At 40.8% G+C, this 14,074-nt stretch overlaps 1 protein-coding gene across 11 annotated transcripts in view; it reads right to left on the reverse strand.

Moving 5' to 3' along the window:
• TPX2 (TPX2 microtubule nucleation factor) overlaps positions 1-2,447 on the reverse strand; it is a 60,870-nt gene extending 58,423 nt beyond the window's left edge. For 2 of the 11 annotated variants that reach the window (XM_057701459.1, XM_057701458.1), the window contains exon 1: positions 2,357-2,412. The gene's annotated coding sequence lies outside the window, so the exon portion shown is untranslated. The other 9 variants (XM_057701452.1, XM_057701449.1, XM_057701456.1 and 6 more) reach the window with 7 other exon arrangements.
• Positions 2,448-14,074: the final 11,627 nt, after the last annotated feature.

Genomic DNA, 14,074 nt, shown 5'->3' on the forward strand with positions numbered 1-14,074 from the left:
ACAGAAGTGTTCAATCTCCCTGTAGTAGGGACTTCTCTGGTGGTGCAGCGATTAAGTATCCGCCTACCAATGCAGGGCACATGGGTTCGAGCCCTGGCCCAGGATGATCCCACTTGACGAGGAGCAACTAAGCCCGTGCGCCACAACTACTGAGCCTGTGCTCTAGAGCCCGCGAGCCGCAACTACTGAGCCCGAGTGCCACAGCTACTGAAGCCTGTGCGCCTAGAGCCTGTGCTCCGCAATAAGAGAAGCCACTGCAATGAGAAGCCTGCACACTGCAATGAAGAGTAGCCCTGGCTCTCCACAACTAGAGAAAGCCCAAGAGCAGCAATGAAGACCCAACACAGCCAAAAATAAATTAAATAAATAAATAAATTTATTTTTTAAAAAAACTCCCTGTAGTAACTTCTGCTTCCTACTTTTACCCATGGCAAAGAAAATCAGTTTGCCAAAGGACATTTAAACCTCTCCTCCTTTCTTTCCCAGCAATTCAAAAAGAATTGGGAAAGAGATGCAGGAAAGACTGATGAAAAAAATACCTGTAGGAAATATAGATGATCTCTGAACCTCTCCTAGTACCAAAACAAGAAATGAAGGACATTCCCATGTAATCCTGTCTCCTGTTGAAGCTTAATGGCAGCTACAGGATAAAATAACTTTATTAAGGTTGGAATAAACAGACTTAAACACAAGGCTGGCCAAAATAACTCTATTTTCTTTAAATGATTTGAAAGTTTAAACAAATTTACCAGCCTAATTCAATATATCCAGTTTTTCATACCTGAAATTTTGTAGTCAATTTAGATAATGCTCTCTTGCCTTTACAATTCAACAGATATTGAGTGGGTGATTTCCATGCACCAAGACTATTCTAACTAAACTCTCCTTATCAAGAGCTATTTGTGTCCTGCCTGCTTCACAAAGCCACCCTTGCCTGTTTTAAGCCTCATTGATCTCCCTCACTTCTAAACTGCCAGGGTGCTTACAATATAAGATAGAGCACTCAGATGCTGTCTTGTCTTGTTTTACTTGTCGCTTGTCAATCCAAATCAGACTTTTGTCCTCAAGCATACCAGAAACCCTTCATCTGTATACCGACAGTATCTAACACCAATCTGAACACACACTACAACCTCAAAGATCAATTAATTAGCTAAGTGAGCTGGGAGCCACAATAATTTTGATCCCAAGAGTGACAACTTAATACTGAATTGACACACCCACAGTACAATTCCAAAACAACTCGTTTGACTTAGAGGTGGCTTGACAGGAGGTGTGATACACTGAGGCCACAACACAAAAAATATCCTTAGTGTTGCAGCAAGTAGTTCAAGTTTTGACATCTGATGAGTGAGACAAATTGAAAGACACGCCATAGAATGTCAAGACCTACAAGGCTGAACCAAGTGATGACCTTAAAGCAAAATCAGTAGAGCACTCAAACGCTGTCCTGTCCTAAGCAGGACTGATTGGGAGGAAGTCCTTGGTACCTAAGCACTAGAAAACTATAAGTGAGAAAAAGAAACCATGTATCAAGAAAACAAGGAAAACAATCCTACAACAATATAGCCTGGTTCACTTTTCCTTCCCTCTCCAATCTGTAAGTGTTCTAGGACCGGAAATTAGAAAGGCAATAATACCCAGTGATACCACACAGAGAGGGAGGGCTGGGCAGACAGGGATAAAACAGAGTGAATTTTAAACCCCCAAATAGCCAATTCCAAGTGAAATTAAACTCGCCCTCAATTACATTCTCACCTCATTTATCCTTCTACCTTACACAACAGTTTTGAAATGTAGTTGTTTGTGGCCACATCTGTTTTCCTCCACCAAACGCCACACGTCTTGAGGGCGGGGCTGCTGTATCACCCATTTCTATAAATGTATCTAGATTACAGGCCTCAGTTCCCACCCTATAAAGGAGGGCTAAGACTAGCACCGACTTCATCGGCTTGGGGCGAAAATTAAATGGGAAAACGCAGAGTGCTTAGTCCAGAAAACGCTTATTTCCTGTGTGCTGGGTAATATCATTGTCGTTACCTTTATCCTTAGCCCACAGCCTCCCCCACTCCTCTTTCTGCCTATTTCCCACGCCGGCCTCCGCCTCTACCTGGAGACAGAGCCCGCTAGTCCCGGTCCGGCCGGACTTCACGGGGAAATCCTGTCAAGAAGCGAAGGGTAGCCGGAAGCCCGGCTCCTGCTCCGCAGGTCACGACGGCGCGCACACTGTCCCAGACGCTGGGCCCTCGAAGCGGAGGCGATCTCCAGCTTGAAAATCAGGGAGAAGACCGCCCGGCGCCCCAGCTGCTCCCCCTTTTTCCCCACGGCTCACCTCGCCCCAGAGCTGACAACCTACCGCGCAGAAGACCCGCCGCGGGACTCATTCAGTACCGTTGAAAATTTGAACCCAGACTCTCCAGTCAAACGCACCAATCAGAGTGCCGGCAACCGGCGATCCCAGCCTTCCGATTGGCTCCAGAGATCGTAGCGACGCCGGAAGTCAGGATGAGGGACAGCAAACAACCGGCCCCGGACTCTCCTGGGAAATGTAGTGCGACTGCGTGAGCCCGCCGCAACAACTTCAGTGAGAAAATTACTACAAAGCCCAGAATGCTCGGCTACATATTGTTCAGGAAAGGTGGCACTACCAACTGAAGAGAGGGGGAGTCTATTTAGGTAACTGGACGGCGCGCGTCCTAGGCCTCCCCAAAACTTTCACGGAAGAAAATTCTTCGCTTGTTTATAATTCTCCCTGTAGTTGTTCATCGTGCCTTTAATATTCTTAGGAATTCACTTCCTTTTAACATCGAGTCCCCTGCATGAGACATAGACTCGCCCCCAGGTTTTCTGCCAATCGTGAAAGAGTCTCTCAAACTCTTTATCCAGTCCACGCCCAGATAGTACTGGCTGAAGTCGCGGCTTTCCGGAGGCTTGGTCTTTCCCTTTTATCCCCATATGCATCCTTGGCTTTATTAGCCTCGTGTAGAAGAGAAAACAAAGGCTCGCAGAAGTTGAGTAAACTTATCTAAAATCACATATTTTAAGTGGAGGAGATGGAATTGGAATGAAGAATGGTCCTATGTATCATCAATAACCAACTAGATAATAGCAACAATAAGAACAAAAAGATCAACGTTCATAATAACAAAAAAGACTACAAAGTTTTTAAAAATAAACCTAAGACCTTTACGGGAAATTTTAAAACGGTAAAACTTCGTTGAATAACTATAAAAATAAATAAGGCTATATACCTTATTAATAGGTGGGGGGATCTAATGTAAATTCTCCATATTAAAATTTCGAGGGAATTCCAATGAAAATCCTAATAGGTTTTGCCATGGAACTTGCCAAGTCGATTCTAGAATTTATATGGAAGAAAAAAAGCACAAGAAGTGGCATCTGAATTTTGAAAAATAATAACGGGGAATTGCCGTGTGGTTTATAATTTAGCTGTCACATTTAAGTTTATGAGTCTTTTCAGATTATTTCATACATAGTTTGAGGTAGGAATGGAAGCTCATTTTTCTTTTCATACCTTTATTCCAGGATTTCTCTGACATTTGGGGTCAGAAAATACTTTGTGTAGGAGGCTGTCCTATTCACTGTAGGATGCTTAGCAGCACTCCTGACCTCTACCCACTAGATGCCAGTAGTGCCCCTACTCCATTGTGATAATCAAAAATTTCCGCAGACATTGCCAGTTTTGGGGGTGGGGGCAAAATTGCCTGTAGTTGAAAACAGCTACTTTATAAAATTGTTCCAGCATCATCCCTTCACCGTTGAATTGTTTTGCTCTTTTCTTCAAAAATTAATTATTGTATACGTGTGCAATTTTTCCTGGACTATCTATGCTGTTCACATGATCTACTTGTCTTAATTACACCAATATTACAATATACAAATACTGTAGTTTTTATTGTTTTAAAATCAGGTAGCAGAAAGTGCCTCAACTCTGTTTTTCTTTTTCAAGATTTTTTTATATTGAACAATATTGAATTCTGAAATCTTCCTCCCAAATATTAATTAGTTCTAGTAGTTGTTTTTTAGATTTCTTAGGATTTCTACAAATCCAATGATGTCATCTGCATCTAAAGGTAAATTTAGTTCTGCCTTTCCAATTGCATGCCTTTTATTCTTGCTTTGTTGCACTGAGTAGGGCAACTGGTACAACGTTAAAAAGAAGTGAGGACAGATACACTTACTTAGTTCCCAATCCTAGAGGGGAAGCACTTAATATATTATCATTAGGTATATTTGCTGTAGGTTTTTAGTAAATGCCCTTTATGAGATTAAGGAAGTTCTCTTCTATTCCTAGTTTTCTGAGATTTTTTAATTATGAAGAGCTTAGTGATGGTATGTTCATTTCTTTTAATTACTGATACAGATGGTTTCTAATTGTTTTTGTCCCTTTCTTATTGTCTTCCTTCCTTTGGATTAATTGAATACTTTTAGTATTCCATCTTATTTTCCTATTGACTTTTGAGTTGTATATCTCATTAATCTTTTGATAGTTATTCTAGTAATTACAATATTATTCTTTTCTTATTGTTACCTACTTTGAAATAATATTGTACAACTTCAGGGGACTTCCCTGGTAGCACAGTGGTTAAGAATCTGCCTGCCAATGCAGGGGACATGGGTTTGAGCCCTGGTCTGGGAAGATCACACATGCCGTGGAGCAACTAAACACGTGCACCACGACTACTGAGCCTGCACTCTAGATCCCAAGAGTCACAACTACTGAGCCTGTGTGCCACAACTACTGAAGCCCACGTGCCTAGAGCCAGTGCTCCAATAAGAGAAGCCACCAGAATGAGAAGCCCATGCACCGCAAAGAAGAGTAGCTCCCACTCACTTCAACTGAGAAAGCCCATGCACAGCAATGAAGACCCAACACAGCCAATAAATAAATAAGTTTTAAAAAATAATAATAATATTGTACCACTTCGGATGAAATATAAGAACCTTGGAACAGCACATTCTTTAATTTTGTTTACCTCTGTAATATCCTTTGTGTTATTGTTGTCATAGATTTCCTTCTATGTATATTATAGGCCACACAGGAAATGTGATAGTTTTGTTCTAAACTCTCAGTTGTCTTTTAAAGAAATCAAGAAATGGAAAAGGTAGTTTTTTTTACATTCACCTAAATTGTTATCATTTCCAGTGCCCTTCATTTCTTTCTGTTGTGTCCTATTTCTTCAACCTGAAAAAAACTCTTTTAGCATTTTGTGTAGCACAAAATTTCTATCAAAAAATTCATATTTTTTTACCATATATAGATCTCTGGTTGACATTTCGTTCTTGTTGATTAATTACTTTGAAGATATCATGCCCTTGTTTTGGGCCTCTATTTTTTCTGATAAGAAATGAGCTATTATTCTTATCATTGTTTCCAAGCATTATTGTATCTTTTTACCTCTGGTTGCAGGATTTTTCTCTTTATCTTTGATTTTCAGCAGTTTGACAGTTATGTGCCCAGTGTGGCTTTCTTTGTATTTACCCTACTTGAGATTGGTGGAGCTTCCAGGATTCCTAGGTTGATGTGTTTTGACAAATTCAGGAAACTTTTGTCTGTTATTTCTTAAAATATGTTTTTTGTTCAGTTTTCCATCTCCTCTTCCACTGAGGCTCCAATTTCATGTTGGAGCCTCAGTGGAAGTGGATATGTTATTCGATATTGTTTCACAAGTTACTTGGCCTCTGTACATTTATTAAAGTCTTTTTTCTTTCTTTGCTTTAAAGAAAGGGGGGGGGAATTGCCATAACAGATCTCATAAATATTAACATATTATGAAATTATAGTAATTTTTAAAGTTCATTAATTGACTCTATGGGGATACAATCAGCAAAATTCAGAGGAGAAAACTCTATAGGGCAAAAGATCTGGTTTTTTCAGAAAATAAATAGAAAAAAACAAAAACAAAAAAACAGCAAGAGTTGGGTCTTTTTTTATTTTGTTTTTCAATATTCCTTATTTTTAGAGATACATGTAGAAATGGTGAGGATAGGGCTTCCCTGGTGGCGCAGTGGTTAAGAATCTGCCTGTCAATGCAGGGGACGCAGGTTCGATCCCTGGCAGGGGAAGATCCCACATGCCTAGGAGCAACAAAGCTGCTGCACGCTGCAACTACTGAGCCTGTGCTCTGCAGCCCGAGCCACAGCTATTGAGCCCACATGCCACAACTACTTGCACCTAGAGTCTGTGCTCCTCAACAAGAGAAACCACCATAATGAGAAGCCCATGCACCACTAGGAAAAGCCCGTGCGCAACAACAAAGACCCAAAGCAGCCAACAAATTAATTAAATAATTAATTTTAAAAAAAGAAATGGTGAGGATGAAATGACTCTAAAATTGGCTTCAAAATAATCTGGAATATGCCAGGAAGGGAAGTAGATGGGAGCAGAGATGAAACAAGATTAGCCACAAATTGATAATTGTTAAAACTGAGTGACAGGTTCCTGATGCATAGATACATACACAACATTTATGCATTTGAAATTTTCCACAATTTTTGAAGCAGGGTATTGGCATAGAAATTTTTTTTAAGAACAGCAAAAGATCAATAGAAGAATTTAAGAGTCCAGACACAGACCTATCTATATCAGAATTTAGCAAATGCTGAGTAGAATTTCAAATCAGATGGAAACAAATAATGGATTTGGGCATTTGCTTTTCATTTGGGGCAAATATTATGTTAGATTTTTATCCAACACCATTTACAAAGACATTTCAGATGAATTAAAACCCTAAAGATATTTAAAAGTTGAAATTTTTAAAATTAAAAAAATATGTATGACATCGTGTAGGAAATTTTTAAGTAAGACATAAGGGGGAAATTAAGACATAAAGGAGGGCTTCCTAGGTGGCACAGTGGTTGAGAATCTGCCTGCCAATGCAGGGGACATGGGTTCGATCCCTGCTCCAGGAAGATCCCACATGCCACAGAACAACTAAGCCTGTGCACCACAACTATTTGAGCCTGTGCTTTAGAGCCTGTGAGCCACAACTGTTGAGCCCATGTGCTGCAACTACTGAAGCCCACCGCCTAGAGCCCGTGCTCTGCAACAGGAGAAGCCATGGCAATGAGGAGCCCACTCACCACAACTAAAAAGAAAGCCCACGCACAGCAAAAAAAAGACATAAAGGAAAAGACTGACCAAACCAAAATTTTAAAATTCTGTTTGACAAAAGAAAAACAAACAAAACTGAAAGGGTAAAATATTTCCAACACATATAACAAAGTATTAGGGCCTAAAATGTAAATAACAACAAAAACTCCTAAGAATCAGTAAGAAAAGAACAAAAGATCAATGGGGGTGGGGGTGGGGGTGGGGATGGGGAAAACAAGCAAGTCTTAGAAGAAACAAAACTGGCCATTAAAGACATGAAAAGTTGCTTGGCCTCAGCAGTGCTGCTGAAATTAAATTTTAAGTTTAATTTAAACAAAGAGGTACCATTTTTCACCCATCAAACTGACCAGAATTGAAAGTTTGAAGCTATCGTAGATTTACAAGGTAACTCAGAAGGTGGGAGGATGGATAGGTTCAGCTGCTTTAAAGTGCAACTTGGCAACATCTATTGAAAATGTCAAGCACGTGTGCCCTGCAAGCTAGGACTTCTATTTCTAGGTTTAGTTCCAAGAGCACACTTATCAACTTTCACACAGAGACGCAGAGGCACAGTCACTGCAGCATTTACTGAGTGCCTACTATGTGCCAGTTGCTGTGCTAAAATGTGGGGATACAGCAGTGAAAACAGACAAAATCTCTGTCCTCAGGGAGCTGACATTCTAGTGGAGAAGACAGACACTAAACAAGGTAAATAAATAAGTGATATCTTGTAATAGGAGGTGATAAATGCAAAGCCATTTGCTCATTGGGCCCCTAAGGGTGGATGACAAGGAGAGGAGGAAGGGAGGGCTGAACAGGGACAGAGAGAGGGCAGGGTCTGCCTAGACTGTGGCTACCTACAGACCTCCAGGTACATGCAGGGCCATGGGTCGGGGTGAAGGTAAAAGTGCTTGCTTTATGTTAGAAGGGAGGTGGTATCAAAGCTGTGTTTTGTCCAGGGCCTGCTAGACAGAAAGTGCTTAGTGAGTGAGCGCGTGAGTGTGTGAGGCAATGCCAGGAGGCCAGGATGTATGCAAGAACTTCCCAAGTCCTTCCAAATTAACAAGAGGCGAGCCTGGCCCAAAAGATTCCTCTCTGGTCATTCCTTCTGCATCCATTATATTGTAGGCTGGATCTCAAGCTCCCATTATTTATGAATGGGAGATTTCAAAGTCTGAAATCACCAAAGCAGAATTTTAGACCTGGAAGGAAGCACAGACACAGCTGGTCGACTCTGCCCACACCTTGTCATTATTCTTTTGGCCTTATCCACGTGAAAGTGGTTTGCAATTATAAATAGAGTAGTTCAGGGACATTTGGGACGAAGACCTGAAGAAGGTGAAGGAGTAAGCCATGTAGATATCTGAAGGAAGAATGTTCCAGGCAGAGGGAACAGCAAGTGCAAAAGCAGGGGCAGAGAGGCGTGTTTTAGAAATAGCTAGGAAGTCAGGGTGGCTGGATCAAATGGACAAGAAGGAGAGTATCAGGAGATGAGGCCAGAGATATTCTGGGACAGGATGCAGACCACTGGGCCTTAGTAAGGAAACTGATTTTTACTCTGAATGAAATGGGAGCCCTGGGAGGGTTTTGAGCATTGATTTACTCTCTGCTTTTAATGGTATAACTCTGGCTGCTGTGCTGAAAACAAGGGGAAGGGGGACAAGAGTGGAAATAGCGAAATCAATTCGTAGGCTATTGCATTGTAGTTGTGAGAAATTGGAAACCACCTAACATTCCATTATGGGGGTGGGGTGGATATTTCAATACACTGTCTTTAGGATGGAATACTAAGCATCAGTTCAGAGTTTGCTAGATCTGGACTGATAGGGAGGTATCTTTGAGACACATTCTTGAGCTAAAACACAAAGTGCTGATTGTGTTGTTTTTTTTCATTTTGAAAACATTATGGGTTTTTTTTCTCTGAACTTTAAGAACTTTATTTTTTTATTGAAGTATAGTTGATCATTATGCTTTTTTTTGTCTTTTTATTAATTAATTAATTTATTTTATTGGCTGTGTTGGGTCTTTTTTTGCTGTGCGTGGGCTTTCTTTTGTTGTGGTGAGTGGGGGCTACTCTTTGTTGTGGTGCATGGGCTGCTCATTGCCATGGCTTCTCCTGTTGTGGAGCACGGGCTCTAGGCGCGTGGGCTTCAGTAGTTGCAGCACATGGGCTCAGTTGTTGTGGCTCACGGGCTCTAAAGTGCAGACTCAATAGTTGTGACGCACGGGCTTAGTTGCTCTGCGGCATGTGGGATCCTCCTGGAGCAGGGATCGAACCCGTGTACCCTGCATTGGCAGGCGGATTCTTAACCACTGGGCCACCTAGGAAGCCCCTGGTCATTATGTTTTTAAAAAATATGCAGGGACTTCCCTGGCAGTCCAGAGGTTGGGACTTCGCCTTCCAATGCAGGGAATGCGGGTTTAATCCCTGGTCAGGGAGCTAAGATCCCACATGCCTCAAGGCCAAAAAACCAAAACATGAAGCAAAAGTAATATTGTAACAAATTCAATAAAGACTTTTAAAAAATGGTCCAGATCAAAAAAAAAAATCTTTAAAAAATATTTTTAAAATAAAAAAATAAAAAATATGCAAAATAGTGTACCACTTTTCCCATGGGTGTGGTTAAGTAATAACAGCTAGCACTTACATGGCACTTACCATATGCCAGGCACTATTTGAAGTACTTTGCACATATTAACTCATTTCATCCTAACAATAATCGTGTGAGGCAGGTAATGTTATATTTCCATTTTAAAGATTGAGGAAATTGAGACTCAGAGAGGTTAGACAACTTCTCCAAGTTCACTTAGTTGGTAGGTGACAGAGCCAAGATTTAGACCCAAGGAGGCCAGCTCTAGAGGCCACACCCTTAACCATCGCCCTATATTGCCTCTCCTAAACACAGATGTGTGTATAGAGAGGAAGGTAGGAAAGAATTCACAACAACCTGACAAGAGTGGGAATTTCAGAGGGGAGGAGCTAAACAGGACTCATGGACAGAAAGGTTAGATAATTGGAGCTTTATCTTTAATTTTTTTAAAAGAATATATCCATGTATTATTTGTGTGCTCTATTTTTTATAATAGAAGGGGAGAGTCTCCAGAAGCAGCAGGAGAAAGACCCAATGCCTTCAATGTGTTTCCATATTTGCTATTGTGAAATTATATCTTATTTCAGTACTATTCTCTACATGCATCTTGAAAAAAAAAAAAGAGAAGTCTGCAAAGGAGAGAGGAGGGGAACCAAGCTCTATATTTAAAAAGTGAGAGGGAAAGACCCAAATTCTACTCCTGCCCCTTCCAAATCTTCTTCACTCCCTGGCTGTCACTCTCTCCACCAACCAACCAGTGGTCACCAGGCCAGAAATCCAGACCTGCCTTCCAGCTCAGTGGAGGCCTCCTACTTCATGGAGAATAGACAACAGCTAGTCATTGGCTCTGGGTAGAGACATAACCCTCAGACACTTTCAGGTGAGGTAGCAGTGATCACCCAAGACACTCCCTGGAGAAGGCTTCAAGTGTGAGCCACTGGTGACAGTCATCAAAAGGATCTGTCTTCTGGGACTTCCTAGGTGGTGCAGTGGGTAAGAATCCACCTGCCAATGCAGGGGACACGGGTTTGATCCCTGCCCCAGAAAGATACCACATGCCGCAGAGCAACTAAGCCCATGCACCACAACTATTGAGGCTGCGCTCTAGAGCCCATGAGCCACAACTATTGAGCCCATGTGCTACAACTACTGAAGCCCACGTGCCTAGGGCCCATGCTCTGCAACAAGAGAGGCCACCGCAATGAGAAGCCCGCGCACCACGATGAAGAGTAGCCCCCGCTTGCCACAACTAGAGAAAGCCCGTATGCAGCAACAAAGACCCAACACCGCCAATAAAATAAATAAATAAATAAATAAATAAATAAATAAATTTGTTAAAAAAAAAAAGGATCTGTCTTCTGCAGTTCCCATCCAACCAAACACAGGGATATCTATGGGTGTCCTGGCCTCTTCCTTCCTGCTGATGTGGAATCCATTTTGGAGGAAGGATTACAGAGACCTTAGCACACAGTAATTGAAAGCAATGAAATACAGGAAACAACCCAACTGCGCATCAACTGATGAATGCATAAATAAAATATGGTAAATCCATACAATGGAATAGTATTCTTTAATAAAAGGAATGAAATATTGATACATACAACATAGATGAACCTGAAATAGTACACTAAGTGAAAGAAGCTAGACTCAAAAGGACAAATATTGTGTGATTCCATTCATATGAAATTTCCAGGATAGGCAAATCCATAGCCACAGAAAGGGGATTAGTGGTTGCCAGGGACTGGGGGATGAGGAGATAGAGAGGGATTACTGATGCAGGGATTTTTTTTCAACAAGCTCATGTAAGAGCAGTAGTAGCCAAGCTCAAGTGGTGCCTTTGTCTTCTTCTAGGAATTGGAAGAGGGGAATCACTTGAAATTCCATCCTCTGCATTTGCAGTGGGCTCTGGCCTAGGTCATATATTGGAGACTTTTTCTGTTAAAAAAGTTTTTAAATTACAAAGAGTATACATGCTTATGACAGAATGAGAGTATAGGTTAGGTGCTGTACGCTTATTACTTTATTTAATCATTGCAACACCCTGACCAGGTAGGTGCTATTATTTCCAATTTCCAGATGAAAAAAGTTGAGGCTCAAAAGAGGCGACATGACTCAAAGTCACACAGCAGAGTTAAGATTCGCAGCCAGATCTGAGTTTATAAATATATATGAAGTAAAAAATGAAAACGCCCTGTGCCTCCCACACTACCTCATTGTCAATTCCACTCCTGTTTAAAAATTTGTGTTAAAAGACGAGTGTGAATCTTTCAAAGGCTTTTAATGCAAATACAAACCCTCATATATTTATATCTGTACACACACATGCATTTTTGTATTTTATATATGTGCGTTTATATATTTAAAAATTTAGGGGAACTTCCCTGGTGGTTCAGTGGGTAAGACTCCCTGCTCCCAATGCAGGGGGCCCAGGTTCGATCACTGGTGGAAGAACTAGATCCTGCATGCCGCAATTAAGGATCCTGCTTGCCACAATGAAGATCCCGAGTACTGCAACTAAGACCTGGTGTGGCCAAAATAAATGAATAACTAAATGAACAAATTAAAAAATAAATATTTTTTAAAATAAAAAAATTTTTTAAATAAAATTTTTTCATTTCAAAAGTATTGCCTTCTTGCTTGTAATATTTGGAAAATATAGGAAATAATAAAGAACCAAAAATTAACTATAACCTAGCCTTTAGAGGCAACTTCTTCACTATTAGCACTTAAGTGTATTTCCCTCTAGTCTTTTTTTTTTTTTTTTTTCGGTTGTTCTGGGTCTTAGTTGTAGAAGGCATGCTCCTTAGTTGTGGTATTCACACTCTTAGTTGTGGCATGCATGTGGGATCTAGTTCCCAGTCCAGGGATCAAACCCGGGCCCCCTGCATTGGGAGCATGGAGTCTTTTTTTTTTTTTTTAATATTTATTTGCTTATTTATTTTTTATTTATTGGCTGCCTTGGGTCTTCGTTGCTGCACACGGCTTTCTCCGGTTGCGGAGTGGGGGCTACTCTTCATTGCAGTGCACAGGCTTCTTATTGCGGTGGCTTCTCTTGTTGCGGAGCACAAGCTCTAGGCGAGGGAGCATGGAGTCTTAATCACTGCGCCACCAGGAAAGTCCCCCTTCTAGTCTTTTTAAAACTGATTTTATTAGATATTGAGTAGATACAAATATAAATGTATGTATATGTAAAATGAATGAAAGGTATAAAGAATAGTAAGGCAACACATTCTGTATACATACATACAATTCAACTTAAGAAGAAGAACATTTCTATTCTCTTTCGAGCTCCCAATTTTATTGTCTTCCCTGGTTCATCCTATACCCTCCCCTGTGAAGGTGCAATGGCTATCTTGAATTTTGTTTTGATTATTCCCTTACACATCTCTTATTATCTATTTATTTAGCTGCAGAACAGATTACCCCCAAACTTAGCTTAAAATGACAAACAATATTATCTCATACAGTTTCTAAGGGTCAGGAATTCAGCCTGAGAGTGGTTCTGGCTCAGGGTCTCAAAAAAGGTTTGTAGTCAACTGTTGGCTGAGTCATCTGAAGGTTTGGTGGGGCAGGAAGATCTAGTTCCTCAGCACACATGGACCTCTCACACAGAACAACTATGGTACATTGTGGGAGGGGACCTGGAGGCAGAGATCTTTGGGGGCCTTCTTGGAGGTGGCTGGCTACCACAAACCCTACACAGTATGTTCGTTAATTTTGCCTATTTTCAAACTACATATAAATGGAATCATTTTGCATTATTCTTTTGCAATGTTTTTCATGCAATGTGTTTCTAAGATTCTTTCCTGCTGTGTGTAGCTAAATCCACTTATTTTTTTCACTGTGTCATATTACTATGTATAGACATACTACTATTTAGTTAATCATTTGCTATAATGAACACTTGGGTAGTTTCCATATCTTTGCTATAACAAGTAGTACTGCTATAAACATCCTTATACCTGCATCTCACACATGCATTAAGTTATTTTAGAGGGTATATCAAAAAGTAGAATTGCTGGGTCATAGGTTGTAGGCATCAGTTCTACTTGGTAACAATAAAATTTTTTCCAAAGTTATTCCATATTCTTGAATCATACTTGGTTTTATCAGATTTTCTTGGCTGAGGTGAGGGAGATGCTGGCGGAGGTGGCAGCACCATCCCCTCCAGTCCCTGCAGCGCCGCAGTCAGGAACTGAAGGATCGGGTTGATGGTTTGCTTTCTGAGGGTTGATTGAAAGGAGCTCTAGAAGCCAGTAAAAGGCGAGATATTTATCAAAGTTAAGAACATCATTAAAACAGTATGGAGGGAGGAGACAAGATGGCAGAGTAGAAGGACTTGAGCTCACCTCCTCTCACAAAAACACCA

The sequence above is a fragment of the Hippopotamus amphibius genome, chromosome 12 (assembly GCF_030028045.1).
Source record: "Hippopotamus amphibius kiboko isolate mHipAmp2 chromosome 12, mHipAmp2.hap2, whole genome shotgun sequence".
In the NCBI taxonomy this organism is placed as follows: Eukaryota; Metazoa; Chordata; class Mammalia; order Artiodactyla; family Hippopotamidae; genus Hippopotamus; species Hippopotamus amphibius.